This window comes from Lissotriton vulgaris, chromosome 7 (assembly GCF_964263255.1).
Source record: "Lissotriton vulgaris chromosome 7, aLisVul1.2, whole genome shotgun sequence".
Taxonomy (NCBI): domain Eukaryota; kingdom Metazoa; phylum Chordata; class Amphibia; order Caudata; family Salamandridae; genus Lissotriton; species Lissotriton vulgaris.
In genome coordinates this window covers 330,925,289-330,950,221 of record NC_141695.1, presented here as the reverse complement: position 1 = coordinate 330,950,221, position 24,933 = coordinate 330,925,289, and the positions used below count along the sequence as shown (strand labels likewise).

The following is a 24,933-nucleotide window of genomic DNA, read 5'->3' as shown; positions in this document are numbered from 1 at the left end:
GACGTGTCCATACTTTTTTAATTTTAGAAAAACAGTTTTACTACTGTTTGTGAAATGAAAACCCTCCCGGGACGGCTAATTGCGAGAGCGGAAATGCTTCAGTAGGAGTGTAAAGCAGGGAGTCTCCTGTGATGTGAAACCGAGGGAGGGGCAGGCAGCTAAACAAGCCTTCTTGCCAGGGTGTCTGCTTCCCTGAAAGAAATGTCAATGTGCACAGCTGGTCAATCTACAAATGTAAAGTGTGCTTGATTGCCAGTATTGGCTTTAATTGATGGAATCACGTGAAGCTTCCTGATGACAGATTTATTCTTGTTGAGGGGTTTTGTAAGGGAGCTACCAGCTAAGATAGGAAGCGTGTGCTTTTAAAAGAGTTATAAAAAAAAATGCACCACCTATAGCCTGCAAAAAATCTACATTTTGAAAACACTTTTTATCTTAAACCTTGTCGTGCATTTTGTATCAGCCTATCTAATACTGTGTATAATACGAGTTTAATATAATTATATGTTCACTGTGTTTTCTGTCACAGAATGGAACCTCGTGGCGCTAAACATACAAAAGTCCCTATTCTCCACTGTACCAACCAGGATTCAGTTTTCTAGCTCTCTGGTTTTATTTAATGCGATTTTATATAGCACAAACTTTACCCGAAGGTGTCAGAGCGCTTTACATAAGAACCAGTTGCAAAACATAAGGACTTAGGATTACATGCGTTACATAAAAGATACAAACAGAAAATATTGCAAATGTACAAGTAGTGAAGTCTCTCAAGGAAGAGATACAAATGGATATACTCTAAGAGTCACATAGGAATGGTAGAGAGTACAAACTTCTACTGCATATACTAGTGATTTTTATATATATATATATATACACACACACATAGTAGAGTTTCTCAGGTCAAGACCCAAAAAAAGCAGAATTCCATTAAGTGGAGGGGGGGACGCAGTCACAGCACCAAGGGTGGGAGGGATACAAGTGTATGGAGAAAAGGCAGAACAGAAAAGGGAAGAAACATTTGAGGATTGAATGGACAAGATGGCGGGTCAGGGTCCAGAGAAAAGCGGCCGAGAACAACAGCAAAATGGCGGGCAGGACAAAGGAAAAAGTAAAGAGGTCCATGAGAGTCCTTGCTGATTTGTTGACTGTTGGTTGGCGGTCACTGACGCTTTTTCATTGGGCTGCTTTATAAATCAAGAGTTGGATGTCCCGTGGTTCCCTTGCCTCGAGCTGCAGCTTGAAGGAGGCGTTCCCACTGCTGCCAGGCTGCGCTCTCTACCATGGCTGGAGAGCTCACCGGTCCGTCCAGCCATGCACCGCACACACTCGCTGCTTGCCCGGGAGCCCCCGTTACCTGCAGCACATTGGGGTGCCTCAGCCGCTGCAGCAGCACCATCTTCTTGAGGATCTTGTAGGAGGCCAGCCAGTAGCAGTCCCGGGCCGCCCCGTACGGCCGCACGCAGCTCTCCATGTCGTTCCTGCACAGGTCCAATGTCCACGGGCTTCGCCCAGCCCTGGTGTAGTGCATTAACCAATAGCGGTTTCATAATGGACAACAGTGCGTTTCCCAATGATTAACATAACTTGTAATTATTTTTCATTTAAGCTGTGCGTTTTTATATGTAGCTACATGAAGGCGATTGGCGAAGGACCTAAAAATGTACATAGTATTTTTTAGCCACGCCCACTCACCTGCCCATTCTTGCGCACAGCATCGCAGTCCCATACTTTCCTTTATTTAATGCACTTCAACCACTGGTGCAGATGGCCTCTCATCACTCTGTTGAAAGAAGTGACGAACGGTCGTGCCTGGGATGATACAAAGATGTCCTTACATGCCGTATACGAAGGACAACTGAAGCGATGTAGCAGTATTTCTCACTATATTGTCATTTTAATATACGTAAGTCAGGTCACCTCATTAGTATTTGTTTAACACCTAAATACAGCAATTGGCTATTAGATGGTGACCAGTTAACCTTTACAAGTGACTTTGCACAGCGTTGCTACATGTGGTAGTGTTATTAGTAACGTTTTATGTGTTTGAACAGGAAACATTATTTGTCAAAATCTGCAGATGATAAATCGTGTAGCAAGTGGCCCCGCTTATACCCATCAAGCTCAGATCCTGCTCATCTTGCCACCATAGCGATTTGCCCCCATATCAGTCACAAGCTCTTTGGGAATTCCATAACAGTTAAAAATATCCCTCGTGATCTCTTTAGAGCTAACTTTATTCACTAATCTTATCTGAGGCCACTTTGAATGCTGTACCACCATACATATGGCATACTTCGGCATCTCACCCTGCACACCATGGGGGTCAATAGTCTCCGAAACCCGCGTGGTACAGGGCTGATTTGGCACCTGCACATATTTGACAGAACTAGGATAATACACTTAGATTTGTTTCTAACTACACATATCCAGTTCCTCCTCTTCATCTAGTTCTAGTCACCAAGAGTACTCTCGTATCTGTCGCTTTGTAACATTTATGCAGGTGTGCATTTATTGGACAGCTGTAGACTATGTACAGTACCTCTATCCATGGTTAATTCATCCGGCCACATGAACATAAGCTCTTTCTTCCTCATCCAAATTCGCTCGTCTAGGCCACTCTTCCTGAATCAAAACCACCTTCATCAAAACTGCATCTTGTAACCATTCTTTCTCCTCCAGCTCCCAAAGAACACCTTATCCACTTGATTAATTAGAGAACGAGCTTCCTTATCCCACTCCTCAAATGCATCCATATCTTCCAAATCTCTCTCCCCAAACTCCAGCTGCAAATTAGATAGGAAATCTTCTTTCACATGCCTAACCCCTGAAACATACTCTATTCTGTACCCATACTCCTGCAGTTTGTACTGCCGCTTTGCTATCCTGGATGTCACATGCACTGCCACCTTGGCGCCAGACAGTTCTACCAAGGGTTTACGGTCACTTCTCAGTCTGAACTCACGGACCCACAAGTGTGCCCTGAAATAATGCACATCCTGCCGGCATACCAGATCTTCCCTTTCAATGACGTAAATAGTAGCTTTTGCACTCTGCCGTGCCTTAAATGTGAATGCTGCAACCTCCGCTCAATCTCCCCATCCCCTCCCCCAAAACAACCTAGAATGCCCAGACCTCAACCTCTGGAATCTGACTCTACTGTAGTCCTGTCATACCAGTTAAATGTTTGCAGTGGTTCAACCATGGCACGTTCCTCTTTCACTTGCATAGAGGCTATCTTGCACTGATTGGTTCACACCAACAGCACATTCTTTTTAATTAATCCAGGAACTCTACTGTTTTTCAGAACCAAGTGACACAAACTTTGTGTGTAACTTTTCAGACCAGAGCAGTGGCATGGCATGATCTTTACTCTGGATTTCGAGTGCATTTCTTCTTGCTTTTGTTACACATTCCTTGCTTGAGACATGTAGCCTCAAGTAGGGAACATTTCCCAAAGCTATCTTGCATTTATGCTTCTTGAGGGTCATACCACATTTCTTCAAAATATTTGACACCTGCGGCAGCCCCTGTCATATCTGTGCTTATTAGCCCGAAATGCAAAAACATTGTATGGTCGTCTATAAAGCTGTGGATGGTGATGCCAAATCCAAAGGCATCTTTTAAAATCTGTACATCCCCGAGGGGTTACAAAAGAAGCAAGATGTTGATACCTTATGGATTTCTATGTGATGATTCCTCCGCACTCTCACTTTTGCAGGAGAAGAGCTTTACTTTCAGTATAGTACAGCACATTCAATACTCCATAGTAATTTAATACCTTGCTATAAATTGGGATTGGGACCTCAGTTGACAATTTTTCGAGCACTTTCTTACAGGCTGATCTCTAATTAGCTCATCAATAAACTTATGGTAATTGCACATTGCTGCTTGAGATTGTTTTACAGCGTTCTAGGCATCTACAGGTCCCCTTGGCATTTCACTCTTAATAAAAATGCGACTCTCTTTGACTACATTCTTTTTTTGGTCAAATCTAGATTAAATGTCTTGAGAGCCGAAGCGTACTATCAATCACATCCGCTTCTCGAGTTCCAATATATACTACTTCTTCGGGTGTACTTTTAGGACTAAGTCTCTTTTATGAAACTTTTTCTGACAGCTTTGGCAAAAGTAACTGTTTTGTGTATTGATAGGCTCACCAGTAACAGACTCTTTTATTCCCATAGACTTGCCATCTTATGCTTAGTAAAAACATTTGCAATAGCACAGATTTTACACTAAATCCTCAGTATTAATTATGAATCAAATCCCCTTCACACACCACCTGCAGAATTTAGATGGTTAAGAGTTTCCTGGAGGATCATAAAAAGGCATCATTCACCACAAAAAAACCTATAGAGCTCAGCCCCTTCATTGAATCAGACATCCAAGCAATCTAGGGAGAGTTCTTGAGTACTGACTTCAATCCACTTTTGTCCAGGTGAGTACTAGAGTCAATCATCCACACCCTGTTGAGGGATTTCTTCTCAATCCCTTTCCTGTGTCTTCCAAGATGCCTGCACAGTTAGGAAAAGTGAGTAGCCCTGCTTACCTGTCCTCCATCTCCTTCTTGAGTTGTGGGAACACAGGTAACTATCTACTATGCACAGGACACAAGAAAAGTACTGTTCCAGGGGGTTGTTCTCTTATCCCCTAGTGCTTTATCTCCCAAACATGATTTCTAACTCTCCATCATATCCACATTCCCCTCACGACCACCCTTTACCTTCAACTTCTACCTACTGTATGTTTCAGTCCATCCTTTCCTGTCCCAACTTCCCGAATACGTGTGTTCTGTATGATTAGTTCCTCACTTTATGTACAAGTCTATATTCCATCTGCAAGGCGCGTCCCTCATTAACTCTAACTTGCCCACTCTTTTCTCTCCCTTGATAGCTCTTTTCCATTCTCTTGTCATATTCTGTGCTTAAAGAGAACCCTAGGGTGACTTGAAAGAGCATATAAAATACACACACGACATAACAGTGGGCCTGGAGCAGCTGTTGTTAATATCGTTTATTAGTTCATTAAAACCATAAACCTGTACAAAGTGTGCTTCTAACATATTTACAAGTTTAAAAAAGCGATGTAAAAACATTACATTGCCAGTTATAAAATAATTCGGTTATAAGCCAACAGTACATTTCATGATAGCAACCACAGTCTCCCTAAAAGAGGCCTGCATAGGTACTAACCATAACATGTGTGGCGTTTGGCCGTGGTCCTCCAGCAATGTATTGTATTGTATTGTATTTGTGTTTGTATAGCGCTTACTACCCCTGACGATAACCCCCAAGATCAAAATTGTGCTGTGGGTCATTGTCGATCTTGGTACGCCCATCCATTGGATATTCGAAGCAAGGTGACCACTATACATAAAGTATTAGGTGTATTTGTACAACAACCTCAAGAAGGCGGGGTAGGTGATACACAATGCACTAGCAGCCCATGAGACCTTGGTATGCGGCGGGAGGGTGGGGGGGGGGGTAGGGGGGTAGGGAATTGCCATGCTGCTAGCAGTCCACCATAGACCTGGTACACCTCCTTTAGAAAAGAAAAAAAAACATATGAGTGCATCTTGGAACTGTTCAACTTATAGATTTGCATGAGAGTGTGACAAAAATAGTAGTAAAAGTACTGCTAAGTTCTTTGTGAATAAGGATTGTTAACACTGTCAATGCGTGTGCCAAGGCCTCTTATATAGACTGCTTCCACCTCGCATGTAAATACAAGTGGGTAAAAGTTATTAGATTTGGGAGTAGTGTATCACAAGCATGCTTCTCCATGTGCCTTGAAGAGGTATTTTCCTGAGGATGTGATACTGGTTTCCATGTTATAAAGGAGGTCTTTGTAACTGTAGAGATGCATTGAGGAGACTTTTTTTTTCTAATCTATAGGAGCTTCATATAACTCTCTTATCAGTCTGTATGGGAGAGCTGAAGAGTCCAGTTACACGTGCATAAAATATCTGAAATCTTGGTGTTTGGAAAGAAGAACTTGAAGAACCCCATGAACAAAATGTGTAGGACCTTTCCTGTATACACAAGGGAATGGCAGAGTAAATTAATTTTCAATAGCACATTACTACTAGCAATTACATACATCCAAAAAGCAAGGAAAGTCCCCCAAAACATTAAGGATTTCTTGCACCAGTCTCCAACAGCCATGTCCCCTTTCAGAGGACCTGTGGGATATCATTAGCAGATTTTTTGCTTCACAAATATCTCTCTCTCTCTCTATATATATATATATATATATATATATATATATATATATATATATATATATATATATATATTACCTACTGGCGGTCGCCAGTAGGTATATATAGTTAGGATTTTTTCTCTATGGGATTTTTGAAAATTCTATGTCTAATAACTTTGGCGTTTGTGGACGGAATTGGCTGAAATTTTCATCTCAAATTACATCACTGATGACATCTCAAATGACATCACTGATGACATCACTGATGACATCACTGATGACATCTCATTTGACATTACTGATCACATCACTGATGATATCATTCATGTGATAATACGATGAACCTCTTCAGACTCTAATATAACCTTAGATACAATCAGTGTAAACAGACACTCACAGACTGTCACTCATCCATGGAGTTACTCACACACCTAGTCAGTCATGCAAAGAATCAATCACACCTCCATTTCCTCAACTATACAGTTATACAAACTTTACTTATTCAAACATATACTAACACATATTTACTCTCTTATACAATCCCTGATACAAGTTCACAATGATCCATACAGCCACTCACACATTCACTGGCTCTTATGCACAGTTATTTATATATGTCAACTCTCACATGTACTGTGTTTTACATATGTACTTACTTTGACATGTAGCACTGAGATATCCATTCACTCACCAATACACTCATGCACACAGTCAACCGCCCATACAGCTGTTTCCACATGCACTTTTGAAACCATACATCTAGTGAATCAACTGCTCACACATCTATGCACAGAGTCACACACCTCCCAGCCACCCACACACACACTCAGTCTCCCATACAAATACTTGGGCAACCAATCAATAACCCATATAGTTACTCATATAGCTACTTATCAACACATGCAACAGTTTACAGAACAACAGACATAATGATGCACAAATTAAGACAGTTTAGTCACTAACCCATGCACTCAGTGAGACACATTTAATCACTCACTCATACAGTCAGTCATACACCTACTAAATCCTTCATCCAGACACTTATACATCCACTCATTCTTCAATATGTAAGACATATTTTAACTTTACAGAAACATACAGTCACTGGATGTTGTCATCAGTGATGTCATCAGTGATGTCATTTGAGATGTCATCAGTGATGTCATCAGTGATGTCACTGACCATGTCATGAATGATGTAATATGTGACATCATCAGCAGTGGATTGCGGGTGCGCGATATATAGTTAGTGCAACTAACTATATATGGAATTTCAATGGTTTTGTGTGAGTAAAATAAGGTTTTGTAAATGCGAATTCCTAACTATATATGGTCTATAACCTATGGTTTTTTCAGTGAATTTTGAAGGTTTTGTAAATGCTAATTCCTAACTATATATGGTCTATAACCTATGGTTTTTTCAGTGAATATATATATATACATACATATATAAACATATATCATCTGTATAGCTATATAAATACAAACATAAATGCATGCATACATATACTTAAATGCATACAGATGCATGTTATTTACATGAAAGTTGGAAAAACACTAATAAAAGCAAAGCTAAAAAGCCACCTCATTACAAACAGAATGGCTTTAACTTAAACGAGGGCGAGATCTATTGCATTTTCAATGCTTGTTTACTTTGGTTCCATCAAGAAGGCATTCAGATGTGTCACACATTTGCCATAAATTCTGAATGTTAGCACTCTAGTTGCACATTAGATCACTGTAGTAAAGCTACTGCTCACCAGGGACGTCTGCTGCTGGTATTCAAAGTGCATGTTTCAGTCTGCATGTCAGAATTTTTTTTAATGAAATAGAAGAGGATTTGAGAAGTCACTCAAAATGTGCCCTAATTTTTCTTTCTGCAGCACTAATAATCCCTTCTATTGCATAATATACCCCCTCATTTTGTTCCTTTTTAAATTAAATGTTTTAAGAGTTACCACTTTATTCCCATCACGATGGCTCCAGGTGTGCTATACCTTTGTAATAAGTAGGACTGTTAGCGCTCTAGTTGTTCTTTAGAACACTCTGGGACATTCTGTCATTGGGCTATACTTGGGCTACATCTGGGTGATATTTGGGCTACATTTGGGCTCTTTTGTCTCTGGTGGCCATTTTGGGAGACTGCATGTCAGAATGTTTTAATGAAATAGAAAAGGATTTGAGAAGTCACTCAAAATGTGCCCTAATTTTTCATTCTGCAGCACTAATCATACTTTCTATGGCAAAATATACCCCCTCATGTTGTTTCTTTTTAAATTAAATGTTTTAAGAGTTACCACTTTATTCCAATCAAGATGGCTTCAGGTGTGCCATACCTTTGTAATAAGTAGGACTGTTAGCGCTCTAGTTGTTCTTTAGAACACTCTGGGACATTCTGTCATTGGGCTATACTTGGGCTACATCTGGGTGATATTTGGGCTACATTTGGGCTCTTTTGTCTCTGGTGGCCATTTTGGGAGACTGCATGTCAGAATGTTTTAATGAAATAGAAAAGGATTTGAGAAGTCACTCAAAATGTGCCCTAATTTTTCATTCTGCAGCACTAATCATACTTTCTATGGCAAAATATACCCCCTCATGTTGTTTCTTTTTAAATTAAATGTTTTAAGAGTTACCACTTTATTCCAATCAATATGGCTTCAGGTGTGCCATACCTTTTTAATAAGTAGGACTGTTAGCGCTCTAGTTGTTCTTTAGAACACTCTAGGAGGCTGCAGTAGAACACAAAGGAATCAACTGACAGTCTCTGTCCTTGTTGGATGTACATGTTTTACTGAGAATGTCAGACTTCATTTTCACATGACTGAGAAAGATAATGTGAATTTACAGAAAATATGCTTTCAGTTTAGCTTATAGATCCCCTTCCAAACCACTGTGGGAAAATCATGAGATATTAGTTTTCTTTCAAACAATATTCATGATATCACAGCAGAAGGTTTTTTCACATGGTAAAATCACCTTAGAACCCACCACAATTCCTAAAACGAGTATGGTACCATCAACAAATGATTTATAATGTAACTAAAGTCCTAAAACCCTCTATTAACTACAATGCTTTTTAATGAGGTGCTATCATGTATATTGGTCCCAAGATGGCTGCCAACACTTCTTGGATGAAGTGCTGACAGCCAATCAGATCAGATGTGTGGTTAGGCTCCGCCCAGATATATATCTTTTTTTGAACCTAAATTACTCAAAATCCACTGGAGCACATATATTGAGACCTAGCAAAGGCACATCGGGCTAACAGTCCCTACAATTTTGCCAAGTTTCGTGCAAATCCATTCAGCCGTTCGAGCTAAAAGTGAGGCCAACCGCCCTATGGAAATTAACATGGGAAAAACGCGTTTTGGGACCCCCCTTTTTTCTCAGCCCCCCCTTGATGAAACCCCCCCCCAAATTGTCAGGGGCTGCTCAGAAACAAAATGTTCCATTTTCCTGAAAATTTCAGCCAATTCCGTCCACAAACGCCAAAGTTATTAGACATAGAATTTTCAAAAATCCCATAGAGGAAAAAATATATATATATATATATATTTGGCCAACCCTCCAAGCTTCCTCCAAATTAGTTTATTGTGACCCTAGTTATCAAACGGGGGGCACTCTGGATTGGAGTACCAGATGCTTTACAAAACCCTACCATAACAAGGAACAATTGACACTAACCGTAAACCTGCTTATTCCAGGAAACTGCCCCTTCGTACCTAGCTAGGCTTCCATATAAAATGTAAGCTGTAATGCTACAAACGCGGCCTATCAACACAGATTGATTACCAAGCAAATTTCTCAGATGCCCTAAAAATGCCATCATTGGCCACCTCATTGGCAAACCTACTTTTCCCCACAGTGTTCACAAATAATGCAGCATCTGACAGACTATATGTATACAAACTCCTGGTAGAAATGGGTACCACTCCTCTCCATGAGTCTGATGAGTTGCACGACTTCCATTCTGACATCCACCGGGATTCGGCACTGAATCTGCCCTTGAAAGCGCCTGACAAGAACTGACTGATCATGAACAAAAAAAAACCTGCTGCTTAGTCTTTCTGAAGGACCATTCTGTGGTTTTGAAATGTTCATCCAGTTAGTGCAAATTCACGGGGATCTGCCACATCCTCCTCAAATGGTTCATATTCTTTAAAAAGGCAGTGGCAACTATAGAAAGCTCAGAGCGACCTCAGCTTCTCTGATCCGGGAGGGACTCTTGGTGCTTATCCCTTTTTAAGTAAAAACTAGGATGCTATCTCCCCAACAGCTCCAACCTTATATTAAACAAAGATTCCAAGATCTTTCACTGTTATTGGGGGTTCCAGAGCCCAGCTATCCTCCCTGAATGATGTCATAAACTGTTCCGGTAGATGAACTCAACCTAGCTATATCTTAGTATGACAGCGGATGAATATATGTAGATATTAAGATGCTTCTAATAATCTGACCACCTCCACCTCATTAGATAGTGAACAAATGAGGTGCAAAGTTTGCCCAGCATAATAATGCTTGAGGTTTTTTTGCTCTATTTTAATGTTGAAAGCTTGGAATTGCCAGTTGGAATTAAATTTATACATGCCCTTTTGCAAGTCTTTTGTTTTTAGGTCTGGCTTAACTTTGCAGCTGTCTAGTAGACCTCTTATTATCAATTCTGTAAATTAAACATAGATTGGGAATTGACTCTGTACACAGAGTATTACTCTTTTATCGCGTGCGATTACTGTTTACCATATCTTTCCTATGTAGTACTTGCTTTGCAGTGCATGTATAGTATACTGAATTTTGACACATTAATTCAATTATCTCAGATAAATTGTTTACAGAAAGCAGTCTTTTTTTCACTGCAGCTGGCGTTTAAACGATTTTAGTGAGGACTCCGAAAGCAAGCCAGCATTATTTGCTTTGCCAAAACGTGTTGGTATTGCAACCACCTGCCAAAAGATGTAGTTAACTAAAAAGCGTTCAATTTGCACGTGGCTCTAAATCGGTGCTAGTACTGAAGCAGATGCAATGCTGATAGGTTCCATAATTGACTTTAAAATTGTTATCATCCTCTGAACGATCCTGTTTATTTTACAAATACCGCCCGGCAAACCATTATCATAATAGTGTGAACATACAAATAGTACACCTGTATGGAAAAAATAAAACGCTAATATGTGCCATTCCAAACATTGTTTTTGGAGACGATCCATTCCAGACTCAACTTAAAAGCTTCTAGAAGCACTGGTTCAGATCTTCCCTATGCAACAATATGCAGGTTGCAGAGCGGGGTCAGCGTGCGCATAAAAAGTGTCAGAGACCACTTACCCATGTGAAGCAAATTACACAGCAAAATCCTGAGGAAAATATAAAAAAAAACAGATTACCTGTTTTCATATTCCCAAATTAAACATTTAGATTGCAGGAAATGTACAACACCTTAGAATCAACTGTTTCTAAGCTCCCGAATTGACGAAAAAGTCAAGCAAGCTCAATACATAGAGCAAACCAAAGGAACCCAAGCCCTGTTAAAACAGCAAAGGGTTTGGTGGTCTGCGACACGAGACCACGTCAGAATCAAGACCCAAGATTCCAGTTTGCAGAACATCCGTGGGCTGCATTTGACTTTTTTTGGTAACGATGAAGCTTAGAGGCTTGTTAATGCCAGACAACCTCAATGACATGGCAGGTACAAGATGGGAAAAGCACTGACGGTAATGTGGAGTAGAGGAGATGCAGCCCCTATGATCAGCTGTACTTCACACAGCCTCCATTGGTTTTGGTAGGTGGGTGAGTCTTTCATTTATATCACCTGTTCGTTCAGTGCTGTCCTCCATACTCCTCACTGCCTATTTCACAAGTGCTTCTCAAAAAGCACTTAACTTCGCCAAGTATAGGCCCTGTATTTCCCAGTTTCAAGTCCTGAAGAGACTGTCTTCAAACTTCATACCGTAGCGAACACTAGCTAGTGGTGCCTCTTTTCCATTTTGCTATCGGGTTTCGAGGCACCATGCAGTGAATCCCTCAGGCACCCTCAACGAAGTCCTGATCCGTCAGGAGAATAAACTGGTACCAGAAAAAGCAGCCTCAGGAAAATGGGGGTTAAGAGAGATTTTAAAAAACTGAATTTTCTGGTAAATGTAAGACCATATGTGGGTCTCAGATGCATTGCAGGAAGTTAATTAAGTGCAATGCAGTTTCTCACAAAATAAGGTACAATAGACAGGGGCGTAACACAGGCCCCTGCAGCCCCCGCAGTGCGGGGGCGGGCCGTAAGCTCCAGGGGCCCCCCTCGACACTAAACTCTGGACAGAGAGCTTTTGATAGAGCCCGGAGGGGGCTCTTCACACTGTGCAGGGAGGCCCTCTAAATCTTCGTTACGCCAGTGACAATAGATTAATAAACTACCAGTGTTTAGTTGAAACCTTAGTAAGGCACTTGACATACAGCTTACCGCCTCCAAATGAAGCAGGTGGCTGATGAGCGTCCAATACCAGGAGCCTTTTCAGGGGAGACCAGCAGCAACTTCAGGAGGAAATACTCGGCAGCAAAGATGCAAAGGTCCAAACTCCAATCCATAGAGGGAAGGGAAGGAACTAGGAAGAAGGAAACCAAGAGAGTGGATGGGTAGAGTTAAACAAGGGTGCTCAAGTAGGAAGCCAGGAGGGAGCAGTAGTGAAAGCAGAACACCAGTGTAAATAAGCATCACATGACCAGACCAATAACTCATGGTGAGGTGGTCTTTTATGCTGCAGCTTCTAAAAGTGCACAACTCACCCTAGAAATTAAACCTCTCACTGTGGAGATAGTCTAGATTAGCTTGGTTTTTGTCTCTCTCACTGTTATCCATACCCTCCAGACTCTCCTCTTGAGGGAATAGCGGTATCTGTGTACGGCGTTCTGTGAGACAGGCCAAGTGTGTGCCGGTATTCTGCCAGAATGTCTGATGCTATCCTCACACTTACCACTGTAGTTAACATTGATCCGTTCTAGGATCAGCACCACAGTCGCCGTATGAATGACCTCAAAGTTCAGTGGAACTCAAAAGTACCGCAATGCAAACACCTGTATCTTTGCTTCTCGAGCACCATCAGTCTTTTCGCGCCGTACACCAGATCCATTGCTTACCAAGTAAACGTGACCTACGCCCTTTAAGCAAGTATTTGCAGGAGGATATTGACACTTGATTCACCAGGAAGTTCTGAAAAGTCAACACCAACGAGCTCGTCTTAAGTTCAAAATAAAATTAGCATTTAGTACTCCATAGCAATTAGAATAATATTGTCCCTCCAAATAGGTAAATACATGACTAATAACTTGTGTAACCTATTGTGTATTTTTATGGTCTTGACTGTCCAGTTGGATTGTGCCATGAAAGCTGTAGCTTTACCGCATTACTCATTTTGGGGTTTACAGCATAACATAAAATGCACGCAAATAGGCAAATGTGTCGTAATCTAATTGGGACACACTTTTAACATTTATGGTTTGCCTTATAGCCTCAATGGTATTATTTACTCCCAACCTTTTCTGCATGTGTGCAGTGGGCAGTTTGCTAAGGTGTTGCACCTTCAGGGTGTGCGTGTATTACTGTTGAAAATATTTGAACACGCTTTGGCAATGCCAATAGGTATGATTTCTAAATGAAATTGCTTGGGTGCTTCCATCCATGCAGACACTCGTGCAGCCATCAAAGCATTTAGTCGCTTATTGTCCACGCACTCTATCACATCCTTGCACCTATTGACTCATTTCAGCACCACACACTCACTCTACAATCACTGAAAAGGCACATTGTTATCACCTTTCCTTTAAGGTTTGGTGGTGTGAAGGCTTCTGGTTATGTGGATACTAATCTTTTGAAGAGTGTGAGACGGTAGAGTGAGGCTTCTAGTGTGTGAGGGGTGAGAGTGCTGTCAGGAGTGTCAGACGACTGTTCTACAAGAGGTGTGAGTACGGTTAGTAGTGTGTGGCTGACGCCCTGTGAGGCGTATGAGAATGATTCTGGTTGTGCGTGACTGGCCTTCTGTGTGGGGTGTCGCAGTGGTTCCTGTAGTGTGTGTGTGAAACTGTGAGCATGTTGTCTATTTTTACAGTATTTGGCTTGGACACCATATAGGCTTTGACAGACTTCACTCCGCCCCTCAGATGTTTGATGGGTTAAGGATTGTTTAATGATGGGTGAGTCTTACTCTTAAACTGTGCGGCAGCGCTTGTTCCTGAGTGTGGTCCTCTTCCACTTTAAAACCTTGATGGTCTTTCGTCATTAAGGATATTGCCCAAAGATTTGGGGGTGCATACATGACCCTAGCGGTCAATTTATTTGGTTTGGAGAAGTATCTGAAGTAGACTTTTGTACTTGCTCCCATTCTTATGTGAATTTAGAGTTGTTTCTGTTTGTATCTTTTATGTAACTCATGTACTCTGAAGTCCTTATGTAATGTAACTAGTACTTTTGTAAAGCGCTCTGACACCTTCGGATAAAGTTTGCGCTATTTAAAAACGCATTAAGTAGATCAACCCTTCCCCAATGATCGCTAGTAGGCTGGCCCCGCCCACCGTGCCTCAGAATGATCACTTACCCCAACATCATGTCTCAAGCAGTTGTACCAGTGAAGAGTGTTCCTCTCCTTTGCCCCGGAACCTTTATGCTCGTGTGCACTCCTCCTCCGCTCCATGACTCTGCGCCCAGTCTCGCACAAATAGTTTCACAGCAGTTTCTAGAAGCTGTTCTCGTTGGCTAACATTGGTCCTTGTGCACCAATGCCTTTCCTGCTGCACACATGCATGCATAACATGTATCAACAGCTAAGCAGGGCTCGAGTCTGGGTACCACGTGGGTGGACGGTGTCCCCCCACTTATTTTACCGGGGGGACGCCGTCCCCCCTGCCAAATAGGTGGACTTCACTCTTTGGCCTCTCTGGGACGAGGAACTCTGCACCTTTAGTGACGTCACTTCCTGTTGTGACGTCACTTCCGGTGACAGCATCCCCCCACTTCTTTTTTTACGACTTGTACCCTGCAGCTAAGTGCCCTTCATGTACAGGGCATGTGAGGTACAGTAAGCCTGACGGGTGGTGCTATTTCACCACAAGACAGTATTGTTGTACTTTGTGTGTGTGTGAGTTTAAAACATTTATTGAGCGCGCGTACACCTGGCGGTTTCATGGCACTATGAGGTACTGAGCCCTAGAGGGTAGGGAAGTCGGGGAAGATGAGGAGGGGTGGATTATGAAGGGAAGGCTTGTGAAAAAAGAAAGGTTTTTAGGGCCTTTCGGAAGTGGGAGTATTGAGTGGAAGATCTGAGGTGGACAGGCAGAGAATTCCAAAAGGCGGGGGCAAGTGTGGAGAATTTTGTGCCCCCCCCACTTTTTACGTCTGAAGCGTGGGACTTCCAACAGGTGTTGGGAAGATGAGCGAAGTTCCCTGGCGGGGGAATATGCCTTGATTTCCGCAGAGATAAAGGCGGGAGCTGTGCCAGCCTGGGCTTGAAAGGTGATACATCCCATCTTAAACTGGACTCGTTCTCGAATAGGGAGCCAGTGGAGGGACTTTAGAAGAGGCGTAGCATGATGGAATTTGGCCAAGTTGTAGACCAGGCGGGCTGCCTGGTTTTGAACCAGCTGTAAACGTCGCATGCTATAGGCGGGCATACCGCAATATAGAGCATTTCCATAGTCCAAGCGGGAGACCACCATTGCTAGGACAATGAGTTTAAGGGCAGAGAACGGAAAAAAAACGGGAAACTTTGCGGATGGTGCGAAGAGAAAGGAAAGAAGAGGACACCACCGAACTGACCTGGGAGTGCAGGGTGAGTTGGTTATTCAGTTTGATCCCTAACGTTTTTACGGAGGAGGAAGGGGATGGAGGGGGACCTAGTGAGGGGGGCCAGAAGAGAGAGGCCCAGGGACTGGAGCAACCACCTGTCAGAATCAACTCGGTCTTATCTGGATTTATGTGTGTGTGTGCGCGAAAGAGTACATACTCCTGTATGCACTGAACACCCCTACACCTGCACAAAACATTAACCAGCATAACACAGCATAGACTGTACCTACCACTTTCAGCAACAACTCTGTGTGAAGCCAGGGCAAAGTGCCCCCCCCCCCCTTCCTGGGAGGGTTGGGGGTGCCGCCGAGCTCTTTGCCAGGGCCGGTTTTCGGCCGATTTTGTTACAGGGCCGATTTTGCAGCTATGCTGCAAAAACGCCCTGTAACACAAACGGCCCCCGGGTGGCCCAAAACCGGCCCCCACCTGTGCGACCCACCGGGGGATTGTCCGGTACCCGCTACGGCCAGTCCGGCCCTATGTGAAGCCCAGCACCAGTCAAAACTACTATATAAAGCTATTGCTACTGCCAAGTCAGAGACCGGAAGTAGACAGCAGCGGTTTGTTTACTGCAGCATGCACCGCTCACTGGCCCATTGCATACACCAGTGCTTCATTACTTTTGGGTGCAGTGGCCATCTTAGGAGGATATAATCCACGGTGCATCTTGCCTCCTTCTACATGCCCTGCTGCTCCTAGCACATGGCATGATGTGTTGTTGCTGTTTTTCATCTGCGACTGTCATTACAGCTGTTGGACCTTGCAGTGCGATAGGAGAGTGGCAGAGCATCTTTTGTCGGTGACAGTTTGTGACAATTTAGGAGCTGGTTCAGAGGATCCTCTTGCTGTTGGGTAATAGTGTGCTCCAGCTGTGAGGGTTGGAATCTTTAACATCTGGCATCCAGAAGGCACCTTTCTATTGAACCAAAACTGAACACCAAGTTTAGCCCTTGACCCTCAAGGTAACATGCAAATTTACAAATGTTCTGCCAGGAAAACATAATGTGTTTCAACATGAAATGGGTCAATGTCAGAGAAAAAAGCAACAATCCACAAACATGAGGATGTTTAATGTTGTATTTGAAGATAGCAAATCAATGTTATTGATCATCATATAGTAATCCACAGTGGGTACTCAAGTGGTGGTGCAGTGAAAGTGAATTTGAGTGATCCATGAATAGAGAAAAGTACAAACAATGAATAGATTTACAATAGGTACATGGGTCCAGTACCCACTGGCTATTTGAATAAATTAGTCACAAACCCAATGTTTTGAGCATTTAAAAAACATATCCACCAAAGTCTTTAAACCTTGATTCAACGACAACCTGAATTCTGAAAGATGTAATGTGAAATGATCAGAAAGAGCCTAGAGATCCTCTCCCTCTATGGAGGACCTAAAACTAAGTGCGAATGCCAACTTCTTCAGAGCCCAGCTAGACCAAGCTAGAAATTGACCCAAAAAAAAAACGTTTTGAAATTGACAAGCAACAATCGCTCAACCTACCAAATCCGCTTGGTGCTGGATCTAACAAACTCCCAAACGGTGAGGACTAGAATTCCTTCTTCGTATGAAAAACAAAAATAATTGAAAATGACCAACAGTAAGCGAGGGAACTGCTACTGGCTATCTTGCACATATTCCTGAATACCTCCCAGACTGCTGATCTTGTTGGTCTGCAAAAACATTGCCTCCTGGCACACTTTCACACCCTTCAATGAACATGACATCCACAACATTTTTCTAACTTTGAAACCATCTAATCACTTCATTGACCCTTTACCTCTGATTATCTTCAAGGAGTTCAAATCTTCCATTCTCCCCTTAGGGACTAATATTGTAATGCCTTGCTACGCTAAGGCACTATCCCAGATTGCCTAAAAGTAAGGCAGGTAACTCCCATTTTGAAAAAATCACCGCAGATTGCTCAGACCTTCATTTCAGCCCTATCTCCAACATCCCCACTCCGGTGAAGCTTCTGGATAAATGTGTCCAGATCCTAATTTACAACCACCTAGATATTTTCCATCTCCTTGACCAATATCAAAACGGCTTCCGTCAAGGTCACAGAACTCACACACATAGTGGCTGACATAATAAAAATGCTGGACCAGAATGAATCGTGTCTTCCTATATTGACTTGACTCCTTGACTTATCTTCTGCATTCAACACTGTTAAACACAACAATCTACTGAGCCTACTGGGTCAGTCATGCATTTGTTTACTTCATTCCACCACAACAGAACCCAAAGATTCAAGATTAATCAATCCCTTCCTCAGCCCACCGCGGTCACCCTTGGGGTTCCACAGGGATCCGCCCTCTCATCCACTCTCTTCAACATTTGCAGACTCGTTGACATCTGCTAACATTCATTATCACATGTACGCAGATGCCACCCAAATGTATCTGACGGTCTCCTCCCTAAAGGACCTAATGTCTCAACACTACTTTACAAAATACTCCGAATTGACTCACTGGCAACCATCTCAAGCTCCACGCTACCAAAACTGAATTACTCCTCACTGCTTCTCCTAACAACATTCTCAAGATTGACCTTTGGATGAAGCAGCTAACTGCCCTCAACTGTTCTCCTCACATTATCGACAGCGATATCCTTGGCAATTTCACTATACAAATGCCTGAATATGCAGGATCACATCAGTAGTGTCACCAAAGTGAATAATCAGATGTGCATTTTGAGGAAAGTAAAACCCTTCTTCACACAGGACAACCTTAAATTTGTCCAGGATGGATTAGGGAATTGCCACATTCTGCGGCTTGCCTGGACACAAGCTGGCCCCTCTAAAGGCCTCCCTTAATGCTGCTGCCAGACTTGTCACTGGAACAAAAAGAAATAATCACATCTCCCTGGATTTAAAATCCTTGAACTGGCTCTCTTCTGAGCCAAGGATACAACCAAAGATTGTGTGCATGACTCATAAAGCCCTAAATGTCAATGCCCCTAGGTATTAGGCGAAAAAGCTAGAACTATCAGGGGTATTCAGATCATCGTAAAGGGTTAGCTCTCTGCTACTGAAGCCATATTTTCTGCAAAAAGAAAACGTGCTACTGAGCCTTCTCTGCTATGGCTCTGAAAATTTGGAACTCTCTACTTCCAGATGTCTATCTGATTTCGTCTACCGCCTCCTTCAAAAAGAAAAAGTGAAAACATTTCTGATGAACATGTTTTTGCCCTAAGATCACACCTTTTTGTATATTGACTTTATTCCTGCCTGTTATTCATTTAATTTGGATTACTATATTGCTGACTTCCTATGGAGGTCAAGTTTATAAATTTCGTTAATCTTCTGTTTGTACTTTGTTCGTATATGTGACTGGTTCTTGATCTCACATCTATCTCTTACCTCTCCTTCATATAAAGCACTCTGATACCCTCTCAAGTCATGTTCACACTATATTAAACTTTATAAATAAATGTGAGTTTGAAAGACTATATAATCCAAGGCTTATTGAGGAAGGTTGTGTTGGTTTGAAACTCGGGCCACAATAATGCAAGAAATCAATGTCTAGCCTGTGCTTTTACTTTAAAAAAAAGAGTACTGTAATGTACTTGCTCATCGCGCCCCAGTTGAGTAAGGCCCCACCCCCATGAGGCTCATTAAGAAAATTGGATCTTCCTGGCCTTGATCAAACCCATTCTTTCATCCTAATACTGCAGATGCCCACACAGAACACGCATGTGGACGTGAGCGCTCACAGGAAAAACACCGACATGCTCACCCACACAACACAACAGGAAGGTATGCCAGCATAACCGCATGCTAATGAAGATTGTGGTGTGCACTTCAGAAATAAGTTAAATCTACTAAGTAAACTAAAATATGAATTCATCATGTTTGGACATGAATATCCCCTGCATGGTAAATGACCCTGCGTGCCCAAAAGAATGCGAAACATGTATCCTATAATCCCACTAAAATAGCATATACCCAAATTGCTAGGCCAGTCATTGATCATGCGAAGTATAGGAGCATACCTGTGACCAGACTAGAAAGGGAGCACCAAGCAGGCTCTTGTATTAGGCAGTAGACTGCTGTTCTTACCCTGCATTAATCACGTAAAGCTGTGATGGTAGTATGATGGGTTTTGTGAATTTGTGTGGCCTGACCTTTTTCAATGTCTGTGAGAGCACAGTCTACTGACCGCTTCCATGTAAAGTTCTGCGGTTAAGTAACACCCAAAACCTTGTGTTGGTATTCTGTGTAGGTGTAGAGTTTGTGTGTATGGGGAGTAAGACTGCACCAGTTGTATAGTTGTAGTGCTTTGTGTGTTGTCTGAGTGCCGGGACCAATAAGATCCATTTTGGGTGCCCTGATTTAGCATGCCACAAGGTGGAGTCCCAGGCCCTACACTGAGGAGGATGCCGACAAGGCTATCTTTAAGAAGTTTTATGAGGTTCTTGTTAGCAAGGGCCTGTTGATTAGCACCACCATTTTCTAGACGGGATGGGTGAAAGGTGGGACTGCAGTTTACTATTCAAGATGTGGAAGTTTCTAGGCAGGACCAGCTTGTTTGCCTGTCTCTGATTACTGCTCCAGGAAGGTGATGGAAGCTAGGTGCAGATAGCTCCACTTCATTGTCCCCATGTTTTGGGTACTGGGCCTGGGTGTCACTCCCTTGCTACTTGCTGTGAGAGCCATCACTTTGCACTGAGTTTGTTAGGCGAGGAGCATGAAAATTACATTTGAAAGTGGACCAACCCAAACCAGTTCTGAAGCCTTGCACTGTTGATCTCCATTCCCTGTCTTAAATGTGTGTAACTGGGATCCAAAACATCCCTCTTTCTTCCAGTTCCAAGTTCTTCATGACCAAGAAAGGGAGTGCCCTGTAGATTTCTCAACGGACTGCTGTGTGACCAGGGCGTGACAACCAGTCCCACAGAGGAGAGCGGACAGCACCTGAAGCCTGCAGTTTCTGCTGGAGTAGCTGGCAGGCCACCTATTAACTACATATCTGCCTTCCTGCTGAGAGAGTGAGGAAGAGTGCCTTGCCCTAGAGGGGGAGAGACTACCCAGGAGGAGAAGCTTTTTGCTCCATAAATGAAGTCTAGCTAGACAAAGCAAGGGACTGCCGAAGTACACAGAACCACATTATATAAAAATCAAGATTCGTGCAAGATCGTCCGCCTGCAGCAGCTGAAAGGGGGGTGATGCCAACAGCAGAAGCTCAAATGTGCCAACAAAGCAGATGTCTGCATCCTGATCAGCCTGGTAGCTGCATTGCTGAAGTCATTTGGGAGGTCAAGAGCAGCTCAGAGACCACCTCTTCTGAGCCTGTACCCCTTCTGCACCTGTCCAAGTTAGGCAGCAGAAAGATAGTCCGAAGTCAGAGGAGGGCATTGCACTAAAATCCCCTTAAGTATTCAAGTTTGCTGTGAGGCTGTTTGGACAGCCCCAAAAACCCTTATTCCACACAGTGGGAACGTCACTATTTTCACCAACCATCCCTCACGCACAGGGTTCAAACTGACGGAAACAGGTAGCCATGGGGCATAAAAAGTTGGCACGCTGAAGCCTGCTGCAAGAAATTAGATTTGCATTGCCACCAACAACTACCCCATACCTCTCATGGAACACCCCAAAATTCCAGTTACAGACCAAGACCAAAATAAAGGGTACCCTCTTATGCAGACAACCAGGACCCTGACAAGCTTTCAGTGATGCCATCTCCAACTTCATCACCCTCTAGTCATAGACTCCTACCATTCCGTCCTACTTGGTGACCTCAATTTTCACATCAATGACCCCAACATTGCCAACTTCACCACACTCATGAAGAACCTGAATAACATTGGCCTCACCCAACTGGTCACTGAACCCATGCACAGAGCCAGACACACATTTGACTCATTTTCACCTCCAGTGACAGAATCAAATTCAGCCATGTCACAGAACTCACCTGGACCAACCACGCCATTGTTCATTTCACCATCTCTGATGCTCAGCACACCATTTCCAAGCATCACAGACATTTCCCCCCTCCAGCTCGAATAAGGTAACTGAGACCCAGTGAACACAGGCCCACAACACCACCCATCCCGAAGCTTCATCAGATCTTGGTCAGGCCGTACAGAACTTTTCCACATGGATCACCAAATGCGCTGACAGTCGGCCTGATGAAACCAGCAAAAATCAACAAAACCTCAAAACAAGCCAGCTGATACACCCCAGAGCTCAGAACCACCAAACACAACTGCTACTGCCTCGAAAAACAGCCGCTCACAAAGCAACCCTCAGCAACTACCACCTGTGCATTACGGAAACTAAGAGAGCAGTCATCTCAGCCCACATCAATACAGCAGCCAACCACACAAAAGAACTCTTGAAAATAGTCAAGGAATTCTCCAACCGAGCAGCCTCAGGACACCATCCACCCCTCCCAAGAACTCTGCAATTGATAAGTGTGCTGAACTGTTGGGTACGTATGCACCTTGGCAGGTGACTACGTAATAGCCAATGCCATGTTCCCAATTGTATGTCCGGGATCACAGACGCTGGGAAACTCTGTAAGCAGGGGTGGACACAGAAAGTTGTTGCGTTTAGAATCACAAGCATGGGTTTAACCATGAATTGTATTCCCCTAATTGCGATGTGTAGTATTGAGCAACGCGGTGTGATGAAAGTACTGTCTTCTACTTAAGACTAGGACTGGGCTGGACAATAATGTGTTGTCTGTGTCTCATTTGTTGAGCTCTGGGCTCTTGATCCCGCCCCCCAACGTCCTACCACCAGAACCTCCCTGAGAAGCCTGGGACTTGTTGCCCTTGCAGCCTGAGAGTCGAGAGCAGAAGGTCTTTAAGTTGGACAAGTTTATAGAGTCTTATTGGACAGACGCTAGAAAGCCAACAGTAGATTACCTGCACTACCACAGCTGGGAACCAGGGGCCCACATCTGCCCTGTGGCCAGCCGAATGGGATCTGATACCCAAGATGCATCTATAAGGCAGTTCCTGGTAGATGCAGAAAGGAAGATAATGGCGAATGTTCAAAGAGCAAACAGTTTTACGAATGGAGAAAGCTAAATGGCCATAAAGAAAGTAGTTAGTAGCGTAGGTTTTATTTCAGAATGGCAGATCACACAATTTAAAACTCCTCTCTGAATTGATTATCTTATGGTGGTTTGACTGCCTAACCTTCTAAGATAAATAACTCAGTGGGTAAACGTACATGTATCTGTGATTTGCACATCACAGGTTTGAAATGCAGCAGGATAAAGCAATTCCCCAGGAAAAAAAACGATAATCTGAGCTAATTTGAGGCTGCATTCTCATGAATCCCAGTTTCTGCTCTATGGGCTGAACCTCTACATCTGGGGGGAGTACCCCCTTCTGCTGGCAGCGTGTCTTGTGGGCTAAAGATGATCAGAACGCGGCACTTTTCTACCATGTTTGAGTCGCTAAGACCCAGCACTTTCTGAGCACTCCTCGGGAGAGGTGGGAGGCGAACTGAAAAACTTGAACATGTAATGGGTGAGGTGCACTGAATACCCTTTTAAAAATGATAAATAGTCCCCAATAATGTGTAGCGCCTCACTGCATCAAAATAACCTTATGAAACCCGAGACGGTTAGCTGGCTGGGCTGCGGGTTCCTTTTTTTTTTATTTCAAAATATTTTTTATTGAAAGTAAATTTTCCATATACAAAAGCAAAACATTCGTAATACTTGTACTGTTCTAGCAATGTTGCGGCCTGGCGGGGCCTGAGAGAGAGAAGAAAGGAAGAGAGAAAGAAAAAGGAGGGGGGGGGGTCACTGCTCCAGATAGGCGTTGAGAGCTTCCCACATGTTATCTTTGGCAGTATGATTCGCCGTCTTTTGCTTGGCAGTGATATTGTCTGCCCCCCCGGAGGAAGGTTACCCAATTGAACCAGCGTTTGAAGGTGGCTTTGCTGGTGTCCTTCCAGTTACCCAAGATCGTTTTCACCGCAGCCGTCAGAAGTACATCGACCAGGTCTCGTACTTCTTTGGACTGAAGTTCTGTTGCTAGGAAGGCAGTGGCTATCCCCGCTAGTCCTCTTTGTGTCTTACTTCCCGTGACTGTGTCTATGATGTTATAGACCTTGCTCCAGAAGGTTTTGACTCTGGTGCATTCGTATAACATGTGAGATAGATCTCCTGTAGCCATCTGGCAATTCCAGCATGTGCTGCTCTCACTAGCTCCAACCTTCCCTAGTTTCGCTGGTGTCCAGTGCAGCCTGTGGAGTAACCAGTATTTGGTTTGTGCTAGTTGTGGCGTGATTTTGTTTTTGGACGCTGCCGTCCATAGTCTGGCTCTTTCTTCTTCGTTTAGCGGTCTTTGTATGGTCTCCTCCCAAAAGGCCAGTGTCTTATTGTTTAGAGTTGTGGTGCGTGGTGTGATTAGCTTGTAAATTTGCGCTGTTTGGTGGCCTGTCTTGTTTAAGTTTTGTGCGTATTGTATGATGGTGGGCCTCCGATGGGCCACAGTAGCGCTGGTTTCAGTACCTGGAAGCAGTATGAAGAGCGCTCTCTCTCTCCTCCCCGAGTGCCCTGCTCATCACCCCGTGTGCAGGCACCGGGGATTCGCCAGCTGCGCCGAACCCGCCCAACGAGCCAAGTTTTCGTGGAACTGGAAGGACACGAGGGCGTCAACTTTCCTGCTGAGTCACCCGCAGTCCAACCAGGATGGATTACTCGCCCCTCGTTTCTGCCACTGCTTCGCTCGTTAAAGCTGTAATCAAATGTCTCTTAAGCGACACATGGCGGTACTCTGCTGTAAAGCTGTGCCACTAAAGCGCATCCATGAACGTTCAGTGTTTACCTAACTCGTGTCACCAAAGGCCACTTCACAGCTCTCGGTGAAGGGGGGCTGATGCACGTCGTTCCAGGGGCGGGCTGGGGGTGTGAAGACAACGGAAAGAGAGAGCAGGT

At 43.5% G+C, this 24,933-nt stretch overlaps 1 protein-coding gene across 1 annotated transcript in view; it reads left to right on the top strand.

Moving 5' to 3' along the window:
• LOC147701502 (transient receptor potential cation channel subfamily M member 4-like) overlaps nt 1-24,933 on the top strand; it is a 363,218-nt gene that overhangs the window by 1,071 nt on the left and 337,214 nt on the right. The gene's annotated exons all lie outside the window — the stretch shown is intronic.